Source organism: Haliotis rubra, unplaced genomic scaffold (assembly GCF_003918875.1).
Source record: "Haliotis rubra isolate DU_JTF1 unplaced genomic scaffold, ASM391887v1 Scf49, whole genome shotgun sequence".
Taxonomy (NCBI): domain Eukaryota; kingdom Metazoa; phylum Mollusca; class Gastropoda; order Lepetellida; family Haliotidae; genus Haliotis; species Haliotis rubra.
In genome coordinates, this window is record NW_025767179.1 from 622,458 (window position 1) to 638,208 (window position 15,751).

The window sequence follows — 15,751 nt, forward strand, 5'->3', positions numbered from 1 at the left end:
AGACCACTAAAAAGTTACCAACAAACTCTTTCAAAATTCCTTTGACAAAAAACACTCAATATAAAAACAATGATGCGATTTTATGACATACTTTTGGGTTGAGCAGTACGTGATTTCCTCATAAACTATGTTCGTAATGAGAGTTTAATAGTCAAGCATGAGTGCTACAGAGGTTAGCCAAATTTGCATTTTATCTTTATCTATTGTACTCAATGAAATAGTCTGAAAAAGATAGTTAACGAGGATGGCGATCTGGTATGATACCATTAACACCATAATTCATATTGGTGTGTTGCTCGAGTGTGATGAAAGCTGGAAATATGTTCTAATACACCGAGAGGACCGGTCAGCTACAGCATTGGTGAGCTGGAATTTTGATAGTTTGATAGTACTAATTAAGACATCATTGGCATTTGCTGCTGCTGATTGACATATACTTTCTGACGTAGATCAGAGAATACTGCGGAAACATACTGCAGCTGCTATGTTTTATATCATGTAAAGCTTTCCCCAATGCAGAAAATGCTGTGTCTTAAGTTTGTCGATGGTTAACACGTAATTTATGCGACATTAACACCTGAGCTATATGCACAAACTTCAACACTAAAGATACAATGATGACCTCTTAGTTATAAATGTATTTTGTACTGACACTTCTGTGTTAAAGCAATGACCGTTTAATAACGTTGTCTTGCCCCAACTTTACTTTTATTTGTGTTCAACAGAACAATGAATAATACACACCTGAACGAGAAACAATGCACCCCAGAAAAGCGAACAATTCTCAAATAAATAAACAATTAATAATACGCCTAAATTATGCACAATATGCATCTTATCAATTACAATACAGACCTGAATAATGAATGATAAACTTGAGATCTAAACGATATATGTGCACCTCTTTTATCCACACTCTCCTGAACAATGAATATAACACACCTGGCCAATGAGAAATGCACACCTGAACAATAAACAATACACAGAACACAGAACATTCATGTTTAGAGCATCAGTAACAATGGTTCCATTCTAGTGATATCTTTGCATCAAGCGAATTACTTACTAAGCTGTCTAACCTACTTATAAGGCGGCAAAGGGGTTGAATTTACACAATACAACACCATGCAATTTATCTACGGCAGTATTTATTTGGATATAACGAAGCCAGTTTAAATCCCTTCGTAGTAAAGGCTTAGTGTCTAACCCTGGATAGACCAGACATGTCTGTGTTAAAAAGGTAGGACAGATTGTAACCCTTAAAAATGTCCGTATCAAAACTTAAAGTGTCTTACAAGTAGGATCAAAATACCTTTGTCTAAAGATTGCACACCGATTGAAAGAATTCGTTAGAAACGTAAACGGTTTGAAATATCCTGCTCCAAGCTAACATGTTATTTCGTACGTCAGGCTCAAATCACTCAGACAGGTTTATTAAAGAGAAAAACTATCTACATATAAATAGCCAATAATGTTTATCACTTAAGCAAACGCCGTTATCAAATGGCAGATTTCAAAGACGACGTGTGATTATAAACCTTAATTTTTTATTCCAGTTCTATATTTAAAGAGAAGGAAAATGTATTTTATCCCACAAAACTCATGAACTAAGCTGTTATTTACTCAAATGTCTCCAAATCATATGACGTATGATATCACATATACATGTATAAGGATTGGCGTATTTGCATGCTCTTGGGGGTTGTGTGGTTGATATCAGTTTCAATAGATGATGCGCAGGTTTTATTTTTCCACAATATTTATACAAATATGATCCCGTCGCCTTCAAAAGAGTGTTTGGTAGATGTTGGAGATTTGTAGAAACCCAGAGCGAGTGTGATGATCTGCCCAGTCAGGGGTGTGACTTGTCTTTACGCTCATCGGTATCCCACGGCTTGTATTTATGAAATGGGATAGCGCCGGATCTTTTTGCTATGACAGACGTCTATCACCACCAAAAAATGAAATGTTGTAAAACTTCGAAATATGTTCTTAACTTGAGAGGAATCATCTGAAAAACATGTTCGTGGTTATATAATTATTGTTGATGGTTTGAATATCCGATTGGGACAGTATTGAAATAACACAAGGTGTACACATAAATACGTTATTGGTCGTATACAGCGGAACTGGATTAAGGTGTATGTTTATCAGTCTTGTAAGAAATCTTTGTCTTGCTGGCTGTTTTGATGAACGGTTTGATAAAACTGTAATTACAGTAGGGAGATACACTTCCAGGCACCACTGGTCGCTGATGGCGTAAATGCAACGGATTGTTATTATGATCATAATCAATTTATCCCGGTCGGTGCATTAAGGTGTAGAAGAGTATGTATTTGATTTTACTCCACATTGGTGACCTGATTCTTGAAATGCCGGATTATGTGTCGTAAAAACCTGTGTAGCCAATCTCTTCACAAGTTTTGTATATGCATGAACACGGAGAGAATGCTTTCGGAGCCGTAGTATGAATACTAATATGACAGATACTTTACACGGTTGTTAGTAATATTAGAACTGTAAATCGCATTGTAGTAATAGTAATATAGTAATATTGCATAGCAGTCAGCAATATCACAATTGCATTTTACACAGTAGTCAGCAATACCGCACTTATCTTAAAGTAGCCAGCAATACCGCACTTATCTTAAAGAAGCCAGCAATACCGCACTTATCTTAAAGTAGCCAGCAATACCGCACTTATCTTAAAGTAGCTAGCAATACCGCACTTATCTTAACGTAGCCAACAATAGCATAATTGTGTCCCACAGTAGTCATAAATATGTCAGCAGTATTATACTGTAGTAACCAATACCATAGGTGTATTGTTACACCGTAGTCATCAATACCATAGGTGTATTGTTACACTGTAGTCATCAATACCATAGGTGTATTGTTACACCGTAGTCATCAATACCATAGGTGTATTGTTACACCGTAGTCATCAATACCATAGGTGTATTGTTACACTGTAGTCAACAATACCATAGGTGTATTGTTACACTTTAGTCATCAATACCATAGGTGTATTGTTACACCGTAGTGAGGAATGCAAGACTATCATTACATGGTAGTCATCAGTACCATAGGTGTATTGTTACACCGTAGTCACCAATACCATAGGTGTATTGTTACACCGTCGTCAGTCAGCAATGACAGCTAAAACTAACACGCAGTCATGTGGTGCACGTCAATTCTTGGAACGCAAGAACACTGTTACCACATTACACAGGAGACAGCAACTAAATATAATAGTGAACAATGTCTTGGAAACATCGCACCGTAGTCACTGCAAGCCAATAACGCATTATTATTCACAGTATCGTTGAAGATTAGCGATATATTTCATAGTCACAATTTAGCACCTGTTCGTTTTCGTCATCATTGTCATATGCATTGTCATCTACAACGCAGTATACGTACCTTATAAGTGTCAAAACCCCATAACTTAAAATAATGTTTGCAAACTTTACCCTTGTCATCATACACATTGACGTTATGTCGGTAGGTACTATGACAGGCTGGTATTTTTTCGGTGAATAGCAAAGGTTGATTCGACTCTCTAATCAGCGAATATTTAATTTAAACTTTCCAAATGCGTTGATATCAAGTATTTATCTCGGTTTCTAACTACAAACTTCTGTAAGTGTCTATAATAGTCTGGTTCAAACAGACAACGAAGTACACATTGTTCAATTATGAACGATCATTTGCAATATTCTTCAATACACAGCTGATTCAAGCATAGTTTGAAGTAGGGTAATCTGTCTCACAGTCCCCGATCCATAGTATTTTCCATTCAACTGAGCCCTTAATGCAATCCTAATGAAGCATGTCTAGATTTTTCTTAGGTTCAGAATCTCCCAACTCACCGGGGTCCTTTTAAGTTTAAATCGACTTCTCTGTTTCTTTCAAAATTATATATTTTCAGCCTATAGTCGGAGGTGTCAACATTGAGTTAAGTAATTGTATTCTGTTACCTAAAACATGAGTAATGGTTCTCTTAGACAAAGGCACGCTCCAGTAAAATAATTAAGCTAAAACAGTGGCCTAGTGGCTGCAAGAGTTGCATACTCCCCAAGGAGTTGAGATTGATAAAGCAATGTGCCGTTGAGATTGACATCCAATGATCGAGGGAAAAATACCATCGCCTTGAGCATGTACTTACTGCCTGGATATGTGCGCTATAGAAATATCCTATAATAATAATAATATTAAATAAATTAAGTGATATGAGTGTTTACTACTTGTACTGCTAATGTAACGCACAAAGTAACACTAAATTATCAAAATGCAATATAAATGATCGTTACTTTCACCGGCCAGTGATTGAAATTAACCCGCGCATTCAGCTCCATCTACGTGTGACAACTTGCATCACCAAGAGTGTTGGAATGGTAAGTTTAGTTTGACGCCGCACTCAACAATATTCCAGCTATATGGGGAATGGTAAGATAATAGTTAGCAGCCGTACGTTATTTGAAGCATTTGGCTGTTCACCCCGCTCATTGGTGACCCTTATTTCCACAAGGAATTCCTGTCTAGCTGGTGCCACCTCCAACAGTGTGACAGCACAGTTGTATATATACACGTTTTCCGCCGCAACTAAGACCCAAGTCGTGGTGTGTATCTTTACAAACCGTTAATTAACACATCTCAGCAATTCAAATCGCGAGTGGAAGTCTTACAAGATAGCGACTAATGTTTGCAAATGGCCAATGTTATCTTGTTCAGCAAACCGCCTAAATATCGTGGGTGTTTTCACTGATAAAGACATTTGCCTTGGTTTTTTCTTTACTATGCAGGCAACGGGTCTGTCAGCTCGCTTTGGCTTTTTCTATGATAGCCTCTTGCTCTTTCAACATCGGGTCGAGAATCAACCCATTATTTATTGTGGTAGAGCACATCGTTCCATCAACTATGACCTTGGGTAAAGGGAGGTAACCGCCCAGTCTGACACTATTACCATGAATGTATGCAGACGGGCAAATTCTAGATGTTTTTTCTCCCAGGATATATAAAAAGTGTCCCGTCTTGTGCATTCCTGTCAAATAACAACACTAGAGAACTGTATATGGCAACGACGAAGGTCGTAAGTCGGAGTATATTTTACTTGTCTGTCCTTCGTGACCTTCACATTGGCGTCGTTCATTACAGTCACGAGGGTGGTATTGATGTCACAGCTGACCCCGTGTTGAAAACTTAAATAAATTTGCCACCGTTTTTCATTTTATTGGATATTTGATATTTATTACCGTTGCCTTATTAAAGTGGTTTTTGTAATAGATAATATAAATAATATCTGCAAAAACGTCATTATTTATCTAAACATTCTTCAAGGAAAATATACAAAGCCATAACTTATTATTTTTAGATAAACGTATAGGTTTATCTTACATGTAATAATTATATAAATCATGCATATGAAAACTGGTAGTTGTTGTTGTTGTTGTTGTTGAGTCATACCTGAGTATTTTGGTCAAAAATAATATTTTTTGTATGGTCGGGAATACATACTATCCGACAATGTAAACAATGATTTCAAGGTTAGGTGTAGATGTTCAAATGAGCGAGTGAGTGAATTTGCGCTGTTTTTAGCGAACTTCAAGCTATATAACGACACCATCAAATTGCACCACACCACACCACACCACACCACACCACACCACACCACACCACACCGCACCGCACCGCACCGCACCGCACCGAACCGCACCGAACCGTACCGCACCACAACAAATAGCAAATCACCGACATTTAGCTCCAACGATATGGAATTTTCATAAAATATATACACTGCAGAATACCCTGTTAGAGAATATTCGGCATTTTCAAAGCGATGTACAGACATCAATATTCAAAAGACTGGCAGCATCTCCTCTTCTAAAAACGGCACTCTTGGTTTTATTTTATCAGATAATAGCAGGACATTCAGGCATCAACATTTGATAAGCATGGACAGTTGATCCTTCACAGAAAATACGTGTTTTTCACTCTCCGGGAGCAAAATTTATACCATCTTGGTTTGCACATTACTTTTTAAGCTAAAACTGATACGATTTTAAGTTTAAATAAAAACATCACATCTGTATTCGTATCAAACGCACTTCAGCATTTGCAATAACCAAGACAGCCACGATTCGTGTTTTAGTAAAAACATCAAGATACCGATCCGATAAGGGGAAAATGAAAGATCTTTATTTAGATCCGAGAAGGAGGAAGAAGTTTGTGCCTACACACAGTAAAACGAACGCAAATGGAAGAACTCCGGGGTCCCTAGTAAGAGGACTTTTATCTGATAGTTTCTTCTGATATATTTTATCAAGAGATATAAAAGTTTATTCCCCATCTAAGTTGGCGCGTGCCATAAGGTTGGCTTCCTGACATTGACCAAATGCTACATCCCAGGGTGGGAGACGATGTTTATGTAGATAAGTATTTCGCTGAATGGATCTCAAGAAACGAATGACTTTGAGCTGTCTCATGCACCCCATCCGTCATGTTTTGTGGGGGCGTTGACATGGCTACATAAGTGGGTAGGAGGGGGAGGAAGAGGGAGGGGAAATTCGACGCTGGAGGTACTCTAACCTTTAGATGGTTTGTAGATATAATATTTTATTTATTGCGAAGAAGGAAACCATTCCACATATTTACACAGACACACATACATGCACACACACACACACACACACACACACACACACACACACACACACACACACACACATATTTTAAAACATAAAGAGCAACGATGTAACCATCGTCAAGGACAGCTTCACAAATAGATATAATTTTCCAGGTCAGTGTTTAATGGGTGCAGAGTGCCCTGTAACGATCTTCGTTGATACCACGAATGTTCAAGGTTGTCTTATACCTAGTTCACATTCAAATACGAGTATGTATGCATGTGGGTGTAAATGGGTATTTGAAAGATACCACAGTATAAAAAAAACCTTTGCAAGATACCACAGAGCAGTTGGGCTGAAGCAAGTTTGCAATCGTAACAAAACTGAAGCACATACCTTTGCCCCTGATCTTGGACAGTCGATCTTTGTAACGACTCATTTTGAAGGTAAACAACGTATAGGTAGCAATGTGAATGGACACGAGGTCAGCTGAACCTTATTCCATGTGTAAATGCAGCAGAGATATTCATGTCTTTATCTATGATATGTACACTAAAACAAACTATTATTCCGCGAAGATTCCAACTTGGCTGCGTGTGTATGGGCAAAGGATTCTGAAGTACGTCTTTGCATACCATAGTGTTTGGCATCCTGTTCGGCTAAACAGGAATTGAATAAGTGTTTATACAGTTCAAATCAAGGTGATCGGAATTTTTAATCGGATCCTTAAAGACATATTTTAGACACGTATTGTCACTCCGTGTTTTGGAGGTGGTTGACGTCAGGAGACATCAGCCTAACGGATTGATGTGACTATGCGAAGGAGGTAAGTAAACACCAAAATACTAATATCGTAGATAATTTGGTTGGACATAACCTTTGGGATAAATGTATATGATGTATGAGATAATCATATTATAAAATCTTCTTTCCTATAATTAAATATTTTCATAAATTTGAATATCTGAAAAAAGTATATCAGTATAAAGTATATTTCTAACAAATAAAGCCAATCTCAAATACACGACCTATGTACATACCACCGTAATGCTAACGTTCCCACCGCCCCTGCCCTGACAGGGTAATTAACTCACTTAGTTCAAAGACGCTCAGTTCTCTCCTTGAATCCTCCTTTATAAGCCCCATGTTGAGAGTGGCGCTACACTGAGCCTTGTGTCTTCAGCCTGGGAACCACTCGTACCTCGACGTCAACACAGGTGTCACTGTGATTGCCAGATAGATACATGTGCAATTAACTCGAGACATGTTTTAAGTGTCAGACATTAACTCCATATGTCAGAGTAAGGCTGGAAATGATTTACAAATCTGTACGTGTCATATATTCTGTATAATTTGTTCGAGGATTAAATCAATAAACGATATATTCTTTACATAAAGGGTATGGATTATATTGTACCAAATGAAGCATACCGATCATGTGTTTCTGCTTTTTATTTTTTAAAATTTGATTTTAAATCATGTGTCACCTTGTTCCATATAAATGTATCCAAATTGCAACTAGTTATATTGATACATACTGAAGGATAACAGAAGATATATTGACTCGAAAACTTGATTTGACAAAAAGAACACAAAGGTCATTAAAATGTTACCAGGCTGCAAAACACTATTTATATTATCCGTATCAAACACATCGCCATCGAATAACCATGTCTTGTTTGTTTCATGTTTAGCCGCCAACAAACATGGGTGCAGACTTTGTTTTGCCTAACACTCAATAACAAATATACACTTTATCAGGTTGTGATACGAATTCAGCTTGTCATACGATAGTTGAAGGACCAAGTTGTTAAAGCGCTGGCACATGACGTCGAACACGAGGGACTGATTCCTCAGGTCTGGATAATAAGGGAAAGCATTCTCCGAGGAATAGTGCTAAAAACGGCGTGATACCATAAATATTACTCAATCAATCCTTTCAAATCCGGACATCCTTGCAAATGGCAAATGTTACTAATATGAAGACCTTTAAGGCAAAACGAAGATAGTCACGACTCAAGAATACCCAATCACTTCATTGTTGTCCTCCTGACCATTTGGGGGATGGGTCGTTAGCCTAGTGGTTAAAGCGTTGGCTCGTCACGCTGAAGACCCGGGTTCGATTCCCCACATGGGTACAGTGTGAAGTCCAATTCTGATGTCCCCTGCCGGATTATTGCTAAAAGCTGCGTAAAACCAAATACACTCACACACTCACTCCTGATCATTTTGATACCTTTACGCAGTTGTGTCGCAATGCAATGTTGTCTTCTCTGGAAAGCTGTGTCAGAATAGGGTTGGTAGACAGTATGTAACATCGTCTTATGTAACCAATCATATAATGCCTCACCATGTAATGTTGGAAAGCTGTGTCAGAATAGGGTTGGTAGACAGTATGTAACATCGTCTTATGTAACCAATCATATAATGCCTCACCATCTAATGTTTATATCGTATTTGTTTCATCTTTTGCCAGCATCAAACGTCATTATATCCTCTTTGTCCGGCAGTTAGTTCAATCGACATTCGGTACAGGGGAATGGTCTTTGTTAAAAACATAGCTTTTTATAAGAAGATTTCAAAGAACCTCATGTCCGATGCAGTTCCGTATGTTCACTTCTACCCTATGTTTTCACGTTGTTTTTCAGGTGAACAATATGAATATTCGTGGCCTGTGACACCATTGGGGCAGGCCCTTTTCGATAACACTTTGATGTTTGACATCATAATTTGATAGTGATTCGAAAACACATGCCTGTGGTATAGTCGGAATCATAAACTATAGTCTACTTTTTAAGACATGTTCGCGAACAATTGGCGTCATCAGAATGTGATCCATTCAAATAATTTTCATAGCTATTTTTCCCTTAACAGCAAACTGAATTTATATCTTATTACACCCAAGACTGGATATTCTTTGCAAAGAAGTTCTATGTATACACATGGAAAGAAGTATCGCAACACCCATACTTTTCATAATATTAATATGTTGTCATCAACCATGGCAAACAAAAATTACCCACAATTTAACTTACCATCTGGATAAACTGACCCTCTCGGAATAATTAGGTGGCATGTCTAAGCGCAAAAAGAACGAAAGAGTGTATTCTTTTCATGGACAACAATAAATGGTCTCACTTTGTACTGTTGATAATTATGGTTGTATGACGCTGACAAGGGCGCTCATTATCAAGATTCCTGTATACCAACATCAAGAAGTATCAAAGTTACTATCTGGAGCAACCTCCGCCAACTGCAATAATATCCTTGAACCATTTTCCAGTAAAAATTGTATTTGATCGCCACAAGGTCACGTTTAGAGTCATGTGAGATGTACCCCCACAGCCTAAATGAACCCCGTCGAACATATGCATATGCAGAGTTACTGTGTCGCCAAACACGAGTCATGAACAAAGGAACTTGATATTGTTTAATGACGGGTACACGTATTCCACATGATTCTCGCCTTTGATCGCAGCAAGTGAATACCCAAAATCAATATACCATGCGCCCGAAGTGTCAAAATAATCATACGAAAAAACACAATCATGTTATGAATATATATTGCAATAACAGGACTAAAATCAAAGGTGCTGCGATACTTTTTCCCATGTATATATATCATGACTATAGAAAAGTTTTGTTCATTTTGTTTGGAAACATATGGACAAGACAATATATCTTAATGTGTTTTTCTGAACAAATAACACATTCATGATTCGTTAGGCACCCTAGTTCTGACAAATGATCCAACTCGTCAGCCTGAAATAGCAGAAGTATCAACACCAACTGAAGACCACCAAAATACAATGCTCTGAAAAACAGCTATCCTGAAATATGACATGCCAACAGAGTAACAGATCCTTGGCCCTACGCGCCTCGGGATCCGTCGCATTAAGAGCGTGGTGATGGAAGCACCTTTTATTTTAAACGCTTGAAAGAAAAGTTTGAAGAAAAGAGTTTGGCTTTCCTGCATAAATAATGTATCATTCTTTTTGCCTCATGAATCATGGGTCGTTCTGTTGTTCCTTCTTTCTTTGCCAATACGTTTAGTGGTTGTACAACGACCTAGTGGGCTTAACGGTGACATTATATCATTTCTTTTCTAACAAATGGTCAACAGATATCTCGATGCTCTGACTATTCATTGGAAATGCGTTGTCCTTAACATTTCAATTAAGTTGAAATAGTAATTAAATGTATTTGAGTTTGTTGCGGGTGCTGCCAGTAGGGCGGGGTGGGATTGCCACTTGGGTTCATGAAAGTTTTTAATAGTTATTCAGTCATATAATTTTCACCGCTCTTTTACCTGTTGCCAAATGGAATGTTTGTCATGGACTTATGGCAATGGGTTATTCTCTGGCGTTGACGTTGTATGTAAATTCTTACATGACAACTTACATTAGCCACAAGCATGAACAATTCTGACTAAACCCCAAATTGACTACGAGTGCATTAAACAAGCATTCATAGTTGAATTATCTACCCGTGGTCCACGTGATGTGGTTTTGGCCTTGACCACGCACGGGACAAGACAATAAACATCTCTTTGCATGGCGTCCCAAAACGCACATTTTCGTAAACAATTTCAAGATTTGTATTTGTCACTCTTCATGTTATTCATATTTCGATATAAGCATAAACATTCATTGACAAATAATTCTGTATGACTTTAGGGAAGGCTTCGGCTTTCTAATGGTCATTTTCCCTTCGTGTTTCATCAGCACCTGCCTTTGGTGCTTACATTTCACAACTTCTGAGGTACAATCGTGCATGCTCTTTCTACCTACATTTCAAAAAGCATATCGAAATTGCATCCCCTGATGTCCACATTTCACAACATTTGAAAATGTCCGACTGTATTCCAAAGATCTTTACAAGGCTCTTCCTGATCGATGAGGATCACATCATTCAAGGAATTAGTATGTCGGAGAAGATTTCTAAATATTACGCCTCAGCTACAACAGTTGTATGTGAAGCAATTCCTTAATTTGCTTCGTACCAATATGTTCCCATGTTTTGTGTTTTACAATACAATCTAAATAAACTGAGGACAAACATTGTTTTCATTTTCTGGTGACATTTTCGGGTCAATGTCCATATTCTCCGTACAAGTAATTAATAACTTCTACTTGTGTAAATATCAACTGACTTGAGCTTTAATGTGGAAATTGCTTGGACTGTGAACGGGTGCTCGTGTTAAATCCTCCAGAGATAAACAAATATTGAGCCAAGTCTAACAGCTGGACAGCGTTTTGGGTGTCAATGTCGTTGCAGAAAACATTCACCTTTTCGCGAACACTTTGTATGACATCTATTTAATAGTGATTCAGAAACTCATATTTCATGATGTAGTTGGAATCAAAATATGATTGAGAGTTTTTCTTCTCATTATAGTCTGCACATGATGATTTAGTCGCATATAGACGGTATGATACAGTCGATTTTGGCCGAGAAATCTTATGGTGGAAAATGAACTTATCCTTCATTAATTTGACTTAAATAACATTTTAAATTTAACAGCTCCTGTCGCATACACAACATGCGTGGTCCCATAGGCTCCCTTTGCATCACACCTACAAAGATGAGTATCAGCATAAGCCAAACAGAACATGAATACTGATGATGTAATAGATATTTCAAGGACTTTATTTAAGACTAGGATGAGTATTGTAAGGAATTGCTGCACGACCTTCTTCCTTCATCTGGGTGATGTGTTCTCGACTCCACGGCCAATGAGGCCCCACCTACCCACTGCATCGTGCTACAGTAACGCTGTACAACATCACACACTGTCGGAATGTCGAGATTCCCTTCCGTTCCACGCTCCCTGGGGACCGGCTAATTATCCCAACAGAACCAACAGGTGAACGTCAATGTTGCTGGTCTTACAAGCGCGACTAAGTTACTCGCCATTAGATGCGTTTTATTCATCTTCAGCGTTCCTCTAATTGGGTTAGGACAGACTTACGAGGGGCGTCTGCATGCAGCTGGAGGGGGGACACACAGTGGGGCTATGGGGTAATGAGGGACGAATGAAGGGGAGGGCGTACACAGACAAAGGTGCCGTGATAGACAGCCTGTAATGAAATTCTTGCTTCTTGTCTAAATCGACTGGAATGTCAATTATGTTGTTTTGGCGACGGTGCTGATATATCACTCTCTCAAACTATTTCGTCTTTGAGAGATGATTAATGGGAGAAACGCCATAAAGAAAATAAATACATTTATCAATATAATCTAAACTAATCATTTGTTTTGTAATTGATTATGATAAAGACAACTAATGTAATTATTGACTTGCGATTTCTATTTAAAAGAATGTTTTTCACAAATTTGCTTTTGAAGGCACCTTTTCGTGGTCATATCGGTTTGTATATACTGTTATTTATAAGAGGTACTCATTAGTGCTTTTGCTATTTGTACCCTGCCCATTTTGCACAATAAAAAGTATCAACTTAAACGTCCCTTTATCTGGTCATCCCTGACGTACAGAGGGTGGTTATGGCGATACGGAATCCTGAAACTGTATAGTGCTGTATGTCTTACTGGATTAACGACAATTGACAGAGTCATTGAGGGGTGTTTCAAAATTTGAAATGGATATTTCGATGCTGTCTGGACGCTTAAACACTTGCATCAAAGAAGTTAAAGTGTTATTGTCGCATATGATTATGCGGTTTTAGTCGCAGTGCGTAGTACAAACTTAGTTATAACTAATTTAAATCAGTGGCCCCTCCGAGTTCGTTGTAACCGAAGTACAATGTATATCGTAGTCAATCTGTCGAGTTCTATGTAGTGTATGTAAAAAGATTGCAGCTGCTCCATACACAGACACGTGTCAAAGCCAGTGAAGACAGGTTAAAACTTTCTAACATAATATGTACAGTCTGTTGATATAAAAACTGTGTCCATTGAACTTTGAAACAATCGTGCTGATTAGCAACCGCTTTGGGGTTATCGACACCCAAACTGTTCCCTTAGTTTGAATAACAGTTTATTTCCGAACTTTTATTCTTCTTTAATGATGGAGGCCGCATCATAATCCCCGTTGAATGAGGGTAACCAGACACCAAGTGCCTTTCCAAATATCTAAACATTTTCACACATGTAAATCTCAACACTTCAGAATCTCAAAAGACCTTTGAAAAAACGATCAACAGCATGCTGGTTTGCCAGACAATACTGATATACTTTTAGTGTGTTTCTTTTTATAGGGTAAACACTGGCACGTGCAAGTTCGTGACCCGATTTAAAGAACTAACGATTTGTGGGTTTAAGGAATTACCAGTTTGTTCAGAAAGCAAACGGAATGGCTTTTAATGCGAAATCGGCTTGGCAGTGGTTTTATCTCAGGAAATGAAGCATGACCGACCCGCCAGTGACCACTGGTCAGAATGGATACTTCAATCGTAGGGAGCGGTGGCGAATTGCCCAGACAGACCTGGGTCAACTAATTCATTTGTTGGTTGGTTTTTGTGGAGCACAGTGTACAATACGTCCATCGCTTTAGTAAATATGTCCTTTGCCCTGTAGCCTACACATAATGTTGCATAGGTTTTGTCTTGTCACTGAGCTGTGTTAATTTGGAACCCTTATAACCTTTATGAAAGTTAAAAAGGTGGACTCAGATTCTTCTGAAACGAGTAAGCTACAGTGGACATGTAGTAAGTAGATGCACAGGAACGTAGAACATATTACACTTTGGAATAGAAAACGATACAAATGTTCGCAAAACGTTTGAGGTGGAATTATGTTGATTCCTATACAGGATGGAGAAGGTATTCTGTATTCTGTAAGACATCGACCTGAACCACACGATCCCGCTTATCGTTAGAGCAGTGTGTGTCGCTTTTATGCAAATTGCACTCTGTTCAGCATGGTTTCCGCTACATTCTAAGCACCATGGGGCAACATTGCGCTTTTAGTCTGTCTCACAGTCCCTGAACCACATAATTGTCCCTTTCCACCCAGCCCTTGCAATGTCAAAGCCCTTAATAAAGCAAGTCTAGATTTCCTCAGGTTCAGGATCTCCCATCTCACTGGGGCTCCTTTCCAATTTAAAATGGAATTATTTGTCACTATCACAATTTGAAACATTCAGAGACTAAGCGTTAGTCTATTGCGCTTGTGCAATATTTCTTTACAGTATGAGCAACAAAATATACGGAAGAGTATTCGCAAACTATCATGTGCACCATTGACAAACAGTACAATCTATACAACACGAGTATTTGATACAGCATGATACAGTCGGAAACGTACAGTGAGTCCGCATTCTGCGGAGAATTTCTGATATGATGGAAACGGCTTTGTTGCTTTCGTCAAACCCTGCGTGAGCAACATCATTAACAGTAAAGTCTGTGTACCTTTTGTCGGAATACCATCTAAACGTGACTAATGATACGTAAATCAATAAAATCAATCAAAATCAAATATTTATTGTGCAAACGTTCCATACAGAAACAGTGACAATATTCTATAAACTACATAAACAAGATATACAATGAATCACATATATATGATGAGCAACAAAACATATAATAATACAAATGGGTATAATAATAATAATGGCCTAGCACAATCAGATCTTCTATATTTGTTTAAAGTTGTACATGTGATAGCAAATAATTTCTATAGTATTTGGATCATTATTTCTAAAAAGGAGGTTAAATTTTTCAGTGGTAGTAAGTCTGAGAAAGTTATTAATTTTAGAGGAAAGGGAGTTAGATAAGGACTTTCTTGCATCTGAATGTTTAGTGCAACACATGAAATGGTGTTGTTCATCCTCAAGGACAGAGCATTTATCACACAGACGGTCCTCCAAAGGTGTAGGTGGTCTTGTTCTCCTACCCAGTTCAATTTTTAGTCTATGGTCACTCAGTCTTAGTTTTGTGAAGTGAATATTGCACGCATTTGAATGCATTTAGATATACAGTAGAGTAACATGTCTGACTTATAGAAGCTTCCGACAGTCGCGTCAAGGTCTACCAGCTACGTGAACGCCCTCCTCCACAACGACCTGACAGCTCAGAACACCGACGTTGACATCTACATCGCAGTCTCTCATTACTACCGCGGGATCCTGTACTGGAAAGTAAAAAAGCTATGTTTTTCATGTAAGG